The sequence below is a fragment of the Halichoerus grypus genome, chromosome 11 (assembly GCF_964656455.1).
Source record: "Halichoerus grypus chromosome 11, mHalGry1.hap1.1, whole genome shotgun sequence".
NCBI classification, from domain to species: Eukaryota; Metazoa; Chordata; class Mammalia; order Carnivora; family Phocidae; genus Halichoerus; species Halichoerus grypus.
This window is the reverse complement of record NC_135722.1, coordinates 93,657,321-93,671,945: the sequence shown is the minus strand read 5'-3', so window position 1 is coordinate 93,671,945 and position 14,625 is coordinate 93,657,321. Positions and strand designations below refer to the sequence as shown.

Sequence of the window (14,625 nt, the reverse complement as noted above, 5' to 3'; positions counted from 1 at the left end):
GAGAGAGGGAGAAGCAGGCTCCTGGAGGAGCAGGGAGCCCAACTCGGGGCTCGATCCCAAGACCTGGGAACATGACCTGAGCCAAAGGCAGACGCGTGACGGGACTGAGCCACCCAGGTGCCCCTGAATTGCAGTTTTAAATCAATAAATTTCTAGGCCTCTGCTACCTACACTTGGGATTACCGAGACATTATGGGTGCTCACAGCAATACACATGACTCCAGGGGACAGTTAACCCTCCTTCTTGGTAGAATCTCCATTTGGACACCTTTCAGAAGCCAAGGGGTGATCCAAGCCTTCACTTGGCCTCACCGGAGAGATTTGTCTACACTGTTTAAGGAACTTCCCCTACCCCTGTGAGAGTACCAAGTCATAAGACATTTTTGGACCCAGCCCAAGAAAGAGAGAAGAGTATTACTAGAACGGCTTTCACTTCTGAAAAAGCTGAGTTTAAATACTGATTTACTCTCCTACGTCACTGTATTATCATGGGTATGTCGCTTAATTTTTCTGAGCCTCAGTCTTTTTTTTTTTTTTTTTGTCCTTAAAAAAGTGTATTTAGGGACGCCTGAGTGGCTCAGTCATTAAGCGTCTGCCTTCGGCTCAGGTCATGATCCCAGGGTCTGGGGATTGAGCCCCGCATCGGGCTCCCTGCTCGGCGGGAAGCCTGCTTCTCCCTCTCCCACCCCCCTACTTGTGTTCCCTCTCTCTCGCTGTGTCTCTCTCTGTCAAATAAACAAATAAAATCTTTAAAAAAAAAATGTATTTAGTGTAACTTCTTCATATTGTTTTGTTTTCTTAGAAGGATGATAATTAAACAAGATATGATGCCTGAAAGTGCTTGAAAACTGTAAAGAGCTATGTAAACACTAAATAGGAATAGGAGTGCGACATTTGGAGTAGGCGGAAACAGCATAGATAATTGAAGTTCAAGAACAAACTCGGTCCCCAACTCTTTAAAGTCTCTAACTAAGGGGCTGATTTGGACTTGTGTCTCTTCTCCTCTCCTGGCTTCCCTTTATAGGAGCTTCCCACTAAGGAGCAGAGAATAGGCTGTAAGGAAACTTCTAGAAGTGGCCTGGAGCCTCCATGCATGGTCACGCTGGACATTTGGCCCCGGGGAGCACTCATACTTAACCCAGTGGGGGGACAATGACAAATGTAAAAGTCAGGACCTGAAAGAACAGAGTCATTGTCATTTAGAGACATGTTTCCCAAACCATTCTTCCCACTGAACATCGGAGATGAAATATCACTCTCTTCCTGGTTCAGGCCAGCCCATTCAAGGAGGGTCCTTTCCCCTTCCATGGCCTCCACCAGCTTCCCGTCATAGGTGCGCCGCTTCCGGTATGTGCCCCTTAGACCTTTCAACAAAGACTGCTTTAAGGACACTGACTTCCAGGCCACTCACCGCACTCTCAGCAGTAGAGACATGAACTCGGGATGAAGATCTGTCTAATCACCAAGGAAACGGAGGCAGGGAGAGGAGGATTTTGATCAGGGCTCTGAGTCAGGCCAGCCAGGCTAGGGATGTGGCATGGAAGAGGGAGTCTCTGGGCCTCAGCTTCAGAATCAGAGAAGGGAGGAAATGCAATCGCACGTGTGCTGAGGATGCCTCTCGTCTCAACTGGAATGCAACTCAAGTCAGAGTAGCAGGCATTTATTAAGCACCTACTGAGGGCACAGCTCTGGACAAGGCACAGGGAGTTTTATGGAGCTTACAGTCTACTCTGGAGAGGAGCATGAAGTATAGGACATGCCTTTCACTGTGCTCTGTGCAGTTATGAAGGGGGCACAGAGGACTAGCGGGTCGTAGATTTCATCCAAGCAGTATGGGCAAGGAAGGGAGGTGAGGTCAGGCAAGACCCCTTAGAGGAGGTCAAAGGAAGGAAGGGTTCCAGGCAGAGGGAAACAGGATAAATTGAAGAAAGTGGCTTTTTCTAGAAGGATTGGGAAAGTACGAGTTACTCATTTCCTGCCCCTCTCCATAATCTATCTCCACCCATTAACCCAAATCATGAGGGTGAAGAAGCTTCTTCTGAGCCATGAAGTCCATGCAGCCTCCAAGTTAACTGCTCTAAGGAATACTAGTACAGTAGGCTAAAGAATGTCCATCCACAGATATCAGGTCCCAAACTCTGGGCAGTATAAATGTTTCTTCATAAGGGTTTTTGCGGATGTAATGAAATGAAGGTTTTGAGATAGAGAAATTATCCTGCATTATCTGGGTGGGCCCTAAATGCAATCGCAAGGGTTCTTAAAAGGAAGAGGCAAAAGGAGATTTCAGACGGACACACTCAGAGAAGGTGATGTGAAGACAGAGCAGAGAGAGATTTGCAGATGCTGCTTTAAAGAATGGAGTGACATGGCCACAAGCCAGGAACGCCAGCCGCCACCAGAAGCTGGGAGGCAGGAAGTGATTTCTCCCCTAGAACCTCCAGAGGGAGTACAACCCTGCTGACAGTTTGATTTCAGCCCAGTGACACTGATTGAAGGCTCTGGCCTCCAGAACTGAGAGAGAAGAGATTTCTGTTGTTCTAAACTACCCAATTGGTGATGATTTATTACAGCAGCCACGGGAAACAGCAACAGATTCCTACAGAAATCAAGCATCAATTTTGCCCAGTCCTTTGTAAGAAGGAGGGAGAGGAGAAAGAGAGTGATCTGTTGCTTGCTTTATTAATTTTGCTTTTATTTTTCAAGTGATATCTGGCCACCCACGCCAGCGGTGGATCCAGCGTCCCTCTAGGATATTAGACAACCCTGGGGGTCTCCATTCTAGAGAGCCACACCTGTGTAAAGAGGACAGCTGTAGTTTTGAAGATGACAAGGCTGACTATGTCCTCTTCTCTTTTGGATTTTTCACACTACCCGCTCAGGGCACAAAAATTAAAGCAAATCTACATCCCTCACTCTTAGTCATGTGCCCTGGTCCCAACTAGCTGGGAGCTCATAATCCATTGAGCATTGTCTCCATCAAAGACAATAATTTAAGGGGCTCACATGAAAGGTAAAATGTGATAATAGTGATAGTGTGTAATCCCTACTCTCAAGTAATTTAGAGTTGACTTAAGTAGGTCAGACCATTGATTATCAATTTTACTAAAAACAATAGAAGGAAATGTGTTAAAATGTTACCATGGATCACTTCTATTTGAAGTGATTGTTTTCCTTCTTTATTTTTTTTGACATTAACTTTATGATAAAAATACCTTATTGTATTGCACATATATATGTATTGCATATAAATGTATTGCATGTAAATACATGTAAATACATACTTGTATTGCATGTAAATGCTTTAAATATATATTTAAATATTTATATATAAGTATATAATATATATTTATAAAATATATAAATATATATATTTAAAGCATTTACATTTAAAAGAGAGAATGAAGAAGTAAAGGGAAGAAAAAGGCAGCATATTTTAAATTATCCACGAGATCTTAGGGTTTAAAAAGTACTCTGAGAGTTCTTAGTAGCTGGGGCTTAGGAAAACTTCCCAGAAATTTCAGGACCTTCGTTGAGCCTTGAAGAATGAGCAGTATTTTGAGATTTGATTTGCCCTTGTGTCTTAGTCTGTTCAGCTGCTATAATAAAATACCACAGACTGGGTGGCTAATAAACAACAGAAGGTTATTTCTCACAGTTCCAGAGGCTGAAAGTCTGAGACCAGGGTGCCAGTGTGGTCGGGTGAGGGCCCTCCTTGGGGTTGTAGACTTCTTGCTGTGTCCTCACATGGTGGGAGGGGAAAGGAAGCTCTTTGGGGCTTCTTGTATAAGGACACTAATCCCATTCATGGGCTCTGCACCCTCCTGACCTGATCACCCCCCCACAGGCCCCACCTCCTACTGCCAACAGTCATGTGGCTCACTGAAATGTATTATCCACTGAAATGAGTTGCCTATTAAAATATTTTAATTGAGGGCACCTGGGTGGCTCAGTTGGTTAAGCATCTGCCTTCGGCTCAGGTCATGATCCCAGGGTCCTGGGATGGAGCCCCGCATCGGGCTCCCTCCTCAGCGGGGAGCCTGCTTCTCCCACTGCCTCTGCCTCTCTCTCTGTCTCTCATGAATAAATAAATAAAATCTTTAAAAATATTTTTAATTGATATTAATTTAATTAAGACTCATTGTAATAGGCCCTGAAGTCAGATTCAGATGTCTTAATTTTTCATGCCAGTTCCAACACTTAGCAGCTGTGTGACCTTGGGCAAGTAATATAAACTCTCTGAACTTAAATAGATTGATCAGTGAACTGCCCATATAGATATCTGCCTGACAGTGTTGCTGATGGTATGGAATAATGAATGATATGTGAAAGTCTGAGCATAAAGCAACCACTCAACATATGTTTGTTCTTTTTTCCTCCACAGATCATCATGAACAGAGTGTTGGAGGGCAGCGAGGCTGGGGAAGGAGCTCGAAAATTGGCAGAAGCCGGCAAGTCTCTTTAATCACTGAGCACTCGGCATGTGCCTGGGCTTTATGCATACCAGCTCATTTAATTCTCACAGCAACCCCTTGAGATTAGGTTGTGAGAGGTTAAGTAACTCCGTCTCACTTTTTAACTGCATCTGCTCAGTAACTGCTCACGCTCAGGGCGGTGGGGAGCAGCCCCGAGGATGCACTTGCCAGGTAGTACTGGGAATACTCCCACCAGCGTTGATTTCCAGGTGCCGATGGTTTCACCACTGGCTCCAGGCATTCCCAGGGATTAGACAGTGGGCTCTGACCGGCTACTCAAGCTGGCTCTGACATACCCATCACCTGCCTGAACTCTCCAGAAGCCACTTGCTTCTACAACCACGCCCTTCCTTATGTTCCTTCTTTTTTTTTGACATTTTTTATTTAAATTCAATTAGTTAACATATAGTGTATTATTAGTTGCAGAGGTAGAGTTCAGTGATTCATCAATTGCATACAACACACAGTGCTCATTCCATCACGTGCCCTCCTTTATGCCTGTCACCCAGTTACCCCATCCCTCCACCCCTCTCCCCTCCAGCAACCCTCAGTTTGTTTCCTAGAGTTAAGAGTCTCTTATGGTTTGCCTCCCTCTCTGTTTTCATCTTACTTTATTTTTCCGTCCCTTCCCCTATGTTCATCTGTTTTTTCTTAAGTTCCACATATGAATGAAATCATATAGCATTTGTCTTTCTCTCATTGACTTATTTCACTTAGCATCATACCCTCTAGTTCCATCCACATCATTGCAAATGGAAAGATTTCATTCTTTCTGATGGCTGAGTAATAGTCCATTGTGTGTATGTGTATATATATATATATATATATATATATATATCACATCTTCTTTATCCATTCATCTGTCAATGGACATCTTGGCTCTTTCCACAGTGTGGCTATTGTGGACATTGCTGCTATGAACATTGGGGTACAGGTACCCCTTTGAATCGCTATGTTTGTATCCTTTGGATAAACACCTAGTAGTGCAATTGTTGGGTTGTAGGGTAGCTCTATTTTTAACTTTCTGAGGAACCTCCATACTGTTTTCCACAGTGACTACAGTAGCTCGCCTTCCCACCAACAGTGTTGAGAGGGTTTCCCTTTTTCCACATCCTCACCTTTGAGCATTCTCTCCTGAGAGCCTCTGCATTTTCTGTGCCCTCTGCCTCCAACTCCGTCCATCCACATCTTCATTGGGCTGCTTCCTTCTTGTCATTCAGATCTGAGGTCCTCTCCACACAAGTGATCCTCCCTACCTCCTTGGGCTAAAGTAGCTTCCCCACTCAGTCACTCTTTAGCACATCATGGCTTTCCTTTCTTCATAGGACATATCATTGTATGGAATTTCTATTAACTCCTTTATTATCTGCTTCTCCCTACTGGCATATGGACTCCGTGGGAACAGGGACTTTATCTTGTTCATTTCTGTGTCTTCAGCACATAGTAGATGTTCAGTGAATAATTGTTGAGTGAATGAATTTCTTCAAGGTCACATGGCTAATGAGAAAGAAAGTAGAAGTCAGTCATAGACCCTTTACTCTTGATCTCTCTAAAGATATTACCTTATCCTGAAGTGGCTTGTAGAATAGTCTAGAATACAGAATAATTACATAGCTACAGGCAACTACAGTGCGAAGAGATCTCTTATGTGCTGCTGGTGGAAATATAAATTGGCGTTACTGATGCCGGCAGGCCAGTCCAAGGTTGTGAGAGGTTGTGAGAGGGGGCCCCCTAAGACCAGCCAAGAGGGTCTCTGGCTGTGCGCAGGGATAGAAATCAAACCTGAGCCAGCAGGAGGCGAAAGCAGACTTTACTGAAGGTATAGAGAGAGTGCAGGTACACACAGAATGTCCAGGAGACTCAGACAGGAAAGCAGGGAGTCTTGTCTATGTTCAGGATCTGGGGTTTTTATTGAGGATGGCAGTCTGGGGTATGTGTCCTCTCAGGCATCCAGGAACTGGTTAGAACAAAGATGAGGGCCCAGGTATTATTCCTCGGAGCCAGAGAGTCTTGGTATGGAGATGTGTCTAGCGCTGGTGGTCTGGAATATGCAGATGATGGCTCCACTTGTCATTCTCACCTGGTCCTTCCTTAGACGTTATCTACTCTGGAGAAATCATTCACTCCTTGTCCCTTACAAGGAAGACAACGCTATTTACATTATGACGCATGTGTATAGTGAGGTGGGGGAGTACCGGTCCTAGCAAGAATAGGAACAAGAAAAGGAACAAAACGCAGATTTTTATGGAGTCATTCAATTTCCCTGTCTCATAACAACTTTGGAGAACATTTTGTGCTACCTTCTAAGTTGAAGATGACTTCTTCTAGGGATATACCCAAGAGTAATTGTTATACACATACAGCTGGAGGCATGTAAACAGTGTTCATAGTGGCGAGAGTCATAAAAGCAAAAACTTATAAATCATCCAAACATGAATGAACAGGAGAGTGGACAATTATACAGCAATCAGATCAATGAACAGCCCAACATTCACCAGTATGGCTATACGTTAGCCATGTACTACTGAACAAAAGACAGGAAACCCCAAAATATTTCAAACAGCATTATACCTTTTTGTGATATTAAAAACATCTAAAAATGTTTAGGTATCCTTTTTAGGAGTACTTATAGATTCAATAAAGTTAAATGAAAAGGAAAACAAGGAAACGATGACTATAAAACACAGGATAAAGATCCTGGGGCATGGGGAGGCAGGGGATGGGCTCATTGGAGGAGAGAGTGGTCATCGGATAAGATGTAGGTTATTGTCAAGGTCCTGACTTTTGCTCTAGGTGAAGGGTTTGTGGGTGATTATTGTATTATTAAAAATGAACTGATAGCCAGCTGCTGCCTCCTGGCGTGATAAGAAAACTGAGGTTCAGGGGGGTTCAGTGACTTGGCCAAGGTCAAACAGCTAGTAAGTGGTGAAGCCCCGACTCAAGAGCTACTTCGCTGCTACCTTCTACTCCACCCCATCCCCAAATTGTATTGTAACCCAATAAAAACCCAAACTAAACACATCTGAAAGCTGGATTCACCTGACCCTTTACCTCAGTCTAGGAGCCATGTCCACCTTGTTTCCCTCACTCTTCCCCAGTATGACCGAGCACTGGGTTTAATCTTGATTGACCCTGCGTCGACGAGACAGAGCTGCAGCAGCAGCAAGAACAAGACTATTGGGCCTGACTCCAGGGCATCGCAGACAGAGACAACAACCTGGTACATATTGGCAAGCTGTCCTGAGAGCACTATCATGACAAGGAAGAGGAGGATGAGGATGATGATGAGGATAGTGAAGAGGACTCAGAGGACGATGAGGACATGCAGGACACGGATGAGATGAATGACTACAAGGAGTCACCAGAAGCTGGAGAGGTCAATGAGGTGGACAAGGGAGGCAATGAACAGGGTCAGGACCAGTGGATGATCTAGGTAGACCTAGATGGCCTCAGGGAAATTCCAGTCCAGCCCAGTTTACCCTGCACCCCCTGCAGAACCAGCTGTTTGCTCCGGTGCCTGAAAGCTCACCCTTGGGTATCTCTTCAGCCACTGCCAGGAACGGGTCTCCTGGGCCCCTTGAGTCCCCAGCACCTGAGCCCACCCCACCTTTCTGCCCAGTACCTCACTCCTTGGCTGCCAGGTATAGTCTTTTTCTAGCTCTCTTTAATAAAGACACAGAATTGAAAAAAATAAAAATAAAAATGAACTGATAATAGAAACTAGCTAAATAGCTCAAATTGAGCCATATGGACCATGGATCGTGATTAATCTAATTCTGCAGTCCTGAGATCTAATTAAACAAAGAAACTACATGTCATGAGAATGTGAAGGGGAGTAGTACACAGGGAAAAAACAGTTTCATTAACAAGTGGCACCCAGCATGTGGCACCTTGCTTAGTATTTTCATATTCTTGAGCCACTTAATTATCACAAAAACCCTATGAGTTAAATATGTTTGTTTCCATTTTAAAGATGCGTCAACAGAAGTAAATTGTCTTGCTTACTTTTCCAAACCTATCGTAGAATGGGACTTGTCATAAGGTGTGGCTAAACACCTTCTATGGTGGTTTGGGGATAGGATAGGGCAGGCAAAGGGTGAGGGAGGCACTTTTAATATTTTCATTCCCAGAATAAAGATGCAAGACATATCACTGGCCAGAGTATCATTCTACCTATGGCTTGGCATAAGCAAAATTTTCCCCGTTTGTACAGGTCATAAGTTATTTATGTTTATATTATATTATTAAAAGCCAAAATTCAACTGAGTAAATGTGAAGGTCAAATCAGCTTTATTCAACAATTTATGAATCAGGCAGCATCCCATCTAGCAAGGAGAGAGGGACACCCAGGAGCTGTGCAAAATGGACAGATATTCTAGGCAGAACCAGGATGGGACCAGAGAGTTAATTAGCAAAAGAAAGGAAAGGATAGTTCAAGGCAAGGTCACCTTCCCTTAGGGGGAAGGCAAGGGTCTTAAGTAGATTACCTTACTAGAGCTGATCAGCATATTCTGGACTGATTGGTTTAAAAATTCCACTCAAAAACTAATGATGTAATGTATGGTGATTAACATAACATAATAATAATAAAAAAAAATTCCACTCCTGAGAGAGGCTGAAATTGCAATTAGGTTAGGTATTAAATCTTGGTGGGCCTAAACTTACACTTGAAGGAGCTGGAGAAAGAACAGCAAATAAAGCCTTAACCCAGCAGGAGAAGAGAATTAATAAAGATTAGAGCAGAAATCAATGAAATAGAAACCAAAAGAACAGTACAGATCAACAAAACTAGGAGCTGGTTCTTTGAAAGAATTAATAAGATTGATAAACCCCTGGACAGACTTATCAAAAAGAAAAGAAAAAGGACCCAAATAAATAAAATCATGAATGAAAGAGGAGAGATCACAACCAAGACTGAAGAAATACAAACAATTACAAGAACATATTATGAGCAACTATGTGCCACAAATTAGGCAATCTGGAAGAAATCGATGCATTCCTAGAGACATAAAACTACCAAAACTGAACCAGGAAGAAATAGAAAACCTGAACAGACCCATAACCAGCAAGGAAATTGAAGCAGTAATCAAAAATTTCCCAACAAACAAGAGTCCAGGGCTGGATGGCTTCCCAGGGGAATTCTACTAAACATTTAAAGAAGAATTAATACCAATTCTTCTGGAGCTATTTCAAAAAATAGAAATGGAAGGAAAACTTCCCAACTCTTTCTATGAGGCCAGCATTACCTTGATCCCAAAACCAGACAAAGAGCCCATCAAGGGGCGCCTGGGTGGCTTAGTCAGTTAAGCATCTGCCTTCAGCTCAGAACATGATCCCAGGGTCCTGGGATCGAGTCCTGAGGTGGCTCCCTGCTCAGTGGGGGAGCCTGCTTCTCCCTCTCCCTCTGCTGCTCTCCCTGATTGTGCTCTCTCTCTCAATGTCTCTCTCTGTCAAATAAATAAATAAATAAATAAAATCTTAAAAAAAAAAAAAACCATCAAAAAGGAGAATTACCGACCAATATCCCTGATAAATATGGAGGCAAAAATTCTCACCAAGATACTAGCCAATAGGATCCAATAGTACATTGAAAGGATTATTCACCACGACCAAGTGAGATTTATTCCTGGGCTGCAAGGGTGGTTGAACATCCTCAAATCAATGAACGTGATACACTACATTAATAAAAGAAAGGACAAGAACCATATGATCTTCTCAATTGATGCAGGAAAAGCATTTGACAAAGTACAGCATCCTTTCTTGATTAAAACTCTTCATAGTGTAGGGATAGAAGGAACACACCTCAATATCATAAAAGCCATCTATGAAAAGCCCACAACAAATATCATTCTCAATGGGGAAAAACTGAGAGCTTTCCCCCTAAGGTCAGGAACACGGCAGGGATGTCCACTATCACCACTGCTATTCAACATAGTATTAGAAGTCCTAGCCACAGCAATCAGACAACAAAAAGAAATAAAAGGAGTCCAAATCAGCAAAGAAGAAGTCAAACTCTCACTCTTCACTGATGACATGATACTCTATGTGGAAAACCCAAAAGACTCCCCCCCAAAATTGCTAGAACTCATTCAGGAATTCAGCAAAGTGGCAGGATATAAAATCAATGCACAGAAATCAGTTGCATTTCTATACACTAACAATGAGACAGAAGAAAGAGAAATTAAGGAGTCGATCCCATTTACAACTGCACCCAAAACCATAAGATATGTAGGAATAAACCTCACAAAAGAGGCAAAGGACCTGTACTCAGAAAACTATAGAACATTCCTGAAAGAAATTGAGGAAGACACAAAGAAATGCTCATGAACTAGAAGAACAAATATTGTTAAAATGTCATGCTACCTAGAGCAATCTATACATTCAATGCAATCCCTAACAAAATACCATCAACTTCTTTCACAGAGTTGAAACAAGTAATCCTAAAATTTCTATGGAACCAGAAAAGACCCTGAAGAGCCAAAGGAATGTTGAAAAAGAAAACCAAAGCTGGTGGCATCACAATCCTGGACTTCAAGCTCTATTACAAAGCTGTAGTCATTAAAACAGTATGGTATTGGCACAAAAACAGACACATAGGTCATTGGAACAGAATAGAGAACCCAGAAATGGACCCTCAACTCTATGGTCAACTAATCTTTGACAAAGCAGGAAAGAAGATCTGATGGAAAATACACAGTCTCTTCAACAAATGGTGTTGGGAAAACTGGACAGCCACATGCAGAAGAATGAAACTGATAAACTCAAAACGGATAAAAGACCTAAATGTGAGAAGGAATCCATCAAAATCCTAAAGGAGGACACAGGCAGCAACCTCTGTGACCTCAGCCACAGCAACTTCTTGCTAGACACATCTCCAAAGGCAAGGGAAGCAAGCGCAAAAATGAACTATTGGGACTTCATCAAGATAAAAAGCTTCTGCACAGCAAAAGAAACAGTCAACAAAACCAAAAGACAACCGACAGAATGGGAGAAGATATTTGCAAATGACATATCAGATAAAGGGCTAGTATCCAAAATTTATAAGGAACTTATCAAACTCAACACCCAAAGAACAAATAATCCAATCAAGAAATGAGCAGAAGACATGAACAGACATTTCTTCAAAGAAGACATCCAAATGGCCAACAGACACATGAAAAAATGCTCAACATCACTCAGCATCAGGGAAATACAAATCAAAACCACAATGAGATACCACCTCACACCAGTCAGAATGGCTAAAATTAACCACTCAGGAACCAACAGATGTTGGCAAAGATGCGAAGATAGGGGAACCCTCCTACACTGTTGGTGGGAATGCAAGCTGTTGTAGCCACTCTGGAAAACAGTATGGAGGGTCCTCAAAAAGTTGAAAATAGAGCTACCCAAGACCCAGCAATTGCACTACTGGGTATTTACCCCAAAGATACAGATGTAGTGATCCGAAGGGCTCCATGCACCCCAATGTTTATAGCAGCAATGTCCACAATAGCCAAACTGTGGAAAGAGCCCAGATGTCCATCAACAGATGAATGGACAAAGAAGGTGTGGTATATATACAATGGAATACTACTCAGCTATCAAAAAAAATGAAATCTTGCCATTTGCAATGATGTGGATGGAACTAGAGGGTATTATGCTAAGTGAAATGAGTCAATCAGAGAAAGACAATTATCATATGATCTCACTCATATGTGGAATTTAAGAAACAAAACAGAGGATCATAGGGGTAGAGAGGAAAAAATAAAACAAGATGAAATCAGAGAGGGAGACAAACCATAAGTAACTCTTAATCATAGGAAACAAACTGAGGGTCCCTGGAGGGGAATAGGGGGATGGGGTAACTGGATGATGGGCATTAAGGAAGGCACGTGATGTAATGAACACTGAGTAGTATATAAGACTGATGAATCACTGACCTCTACCTCTGAAACTAGTAATACATTATATGTTAATTAATTTAAATTAAAAAATAAAAATTTAAATAAAAGTCTTGGTGGGGTTTAGCAAATGTGACTCCATCTGAGGCCCATTGTTTTTCTTTTTTTCAATATATTATGCATGAATTGGAAAAACATATCTAAAGCAATGTACACAATCCCACAAAGATTCATTAAAATGTCTTTTATAGGGTGTCTGGGTGGCTCAGTTGGTTAAGCAACTGCCTTCAGCTCAGGTCATGATCCCAGGGTCCTGGGATCGAGTCCTACATCGGGCTCGCCCTGCTCTTCGGGGAGCCTGCTTCTCCCTCTGCCTCTGCCTGCCACTCCCCCTGCTTGTTCTCTCTCTCTCTCTCTCAAATAAATAAAATCTTTAAAAAAATTTAAAAAATAAAATGTCTTTTATAGAATTTTAAAATAAACTTACATTTTTAAAAACAAATATTCAAAAATTATATCTTACAACCCCTAAGATCACTGAAATTTTATTTTTTTATTTTTTATTATTATTATTATTATTTTTAATTTTCTTAAGTAGGCTCCACACCCAGTGTGGAGTCCAACACGGATCTCGAACTCACGCCTCTGAGATCAAGACCCTAGCTGAAATCAAGAGTCAGCACTTAACTAAGTCACCCAGGAGCCCCACTGAATTTTTAAATGGTGAAAATTATTTTTCCAAGTATCTTGGTTCATGACTATTGTTTCCACTCTTTTACTTTTATTTATTTTTGTAAGATTTTATTTTTAAGTTATCTCTACACCCAACTTGAAGCTGGAACCTACCACCCTGGGATCAATAGTGCTCTACTCACGGAGCCAGCCAGATGCCCCTGCGTTCTTTTAAATCAAGGGGAAGGTTTTTGTGTTGGTTTGTTTGCCTCATACCTAGCTATTAAGTTTTATTCTATTTCTTAGAAATAAAATTTCCCTTTTTGCTGCATTTACAAAAAGGAAGTTGTGTGAGAAGAGGGAAAACCCTTTTTTTTTAGCTTGCACCGTATTGCACGTATTTCACAACACTTCTATTGTTATGTGGCAAGTCAGAAACACAAACCTTGGGGTAATGACATTTGGGATGAGGTCTTTGCAAGGAGAAAACAGGGACAATGGAGTGTCTCCAACAAGGATTCCAGAATGATACACTGGGATTTTTGTTGAGAGATGGGCATAAATAAATAAATAAATAAATAATGCTTCCCCTCTCTGTCTTCCTTTTGCAATGGAGGGAGGAATCTTAATTTTTTCCAATGTGTAAGAAAAATAGAAGCTTTTTGTTGGTTTGGAGTGATGCTCCAAACTGTGTTTCTGCCTTAGTTTTTCCTCCTGTGTCACACAGCTTCATAGATTAAACAACCCACAGATAATTGTAGAGATACAACCACAGACTTTCTATGTGCCTGTACTAAGTCTTAAGGACAAATATAATACTGTGAAATAGTCCCCAGTCCCGAGGTCCTTAGATCTGTTAGAATTGTGCCTCAGGACAGGGTAAGACTGACATGACTTTTTTTTTTTTTTTTTACGTTTTCTTTTATAGAGGTGTAATTGACATATAACATCCTGTAAATTTAAGGTATATAACATATTGATTTGATACATTTATATTGCAATATGATTCACATTGTAGCATTCTGTTGAGTCACATCATTATCATTTCTTCTAATGGTAGAGTCTGTTTCTCTAACATGCTACCTGTGTGGAAACTTCTCTCTCCCCAGCCCACCCTTCACCCTCTTCCCAGCAGCCTCTTCCCCTTTTGCCAATTCCACTCCATTTGTCTTTACTTTCCCATTTACTAAATTATGGTCTCTCTGAACTAGACTGGGCATTAAAGATCAGCTAGTTTAGTGGTTTTCAAGATGTTTTTTGATCCTCTAAACCATCTTCCCACAGAAGACCTTACATAAAATGCCCATGATACAAAGTTGACAAAGCGTCCCTGCTCCAAGAAGAGAGAGAGAGGATGCCATGCTTCTCCCACACCACCTTCAGTTGAAAACCCCAACAACCCCTGCCCATAAAGGGTCCCTTGGCAAAGTCCAAGGGATCCCCAGCCAAAGCCAACACCCTCATTTGGCAGGTGAAGAAGCTGAAGCCCAGAAATGGGCAGAGAACATATCCAAGTCACAGCCAACACCTCGGCAACCCAATTCCCAGAGCTGGAGCCCTCCCATGCCTGTCCTTTCTTTTCCTTACCACACAGTTTCAAA

At 42.0% G+C, this 14,625-nt stretch overlaps 1 pseudogene; it reads left to right on the top strand.

Annotated features, from left to right (window-relative positions):
* The first annotated feature begins 7,538 nt into the window (after positions 1-7,538).
* LOC118534010 (anaphase-promoting complex subunit 15 pseudogene) lies at positions 7,539-7,905 on the top strand (annotated as a pseudogene).
* The last annotated feature ends 6,720 nt before the right edge of the window (positions 7,906-14,625 follow it).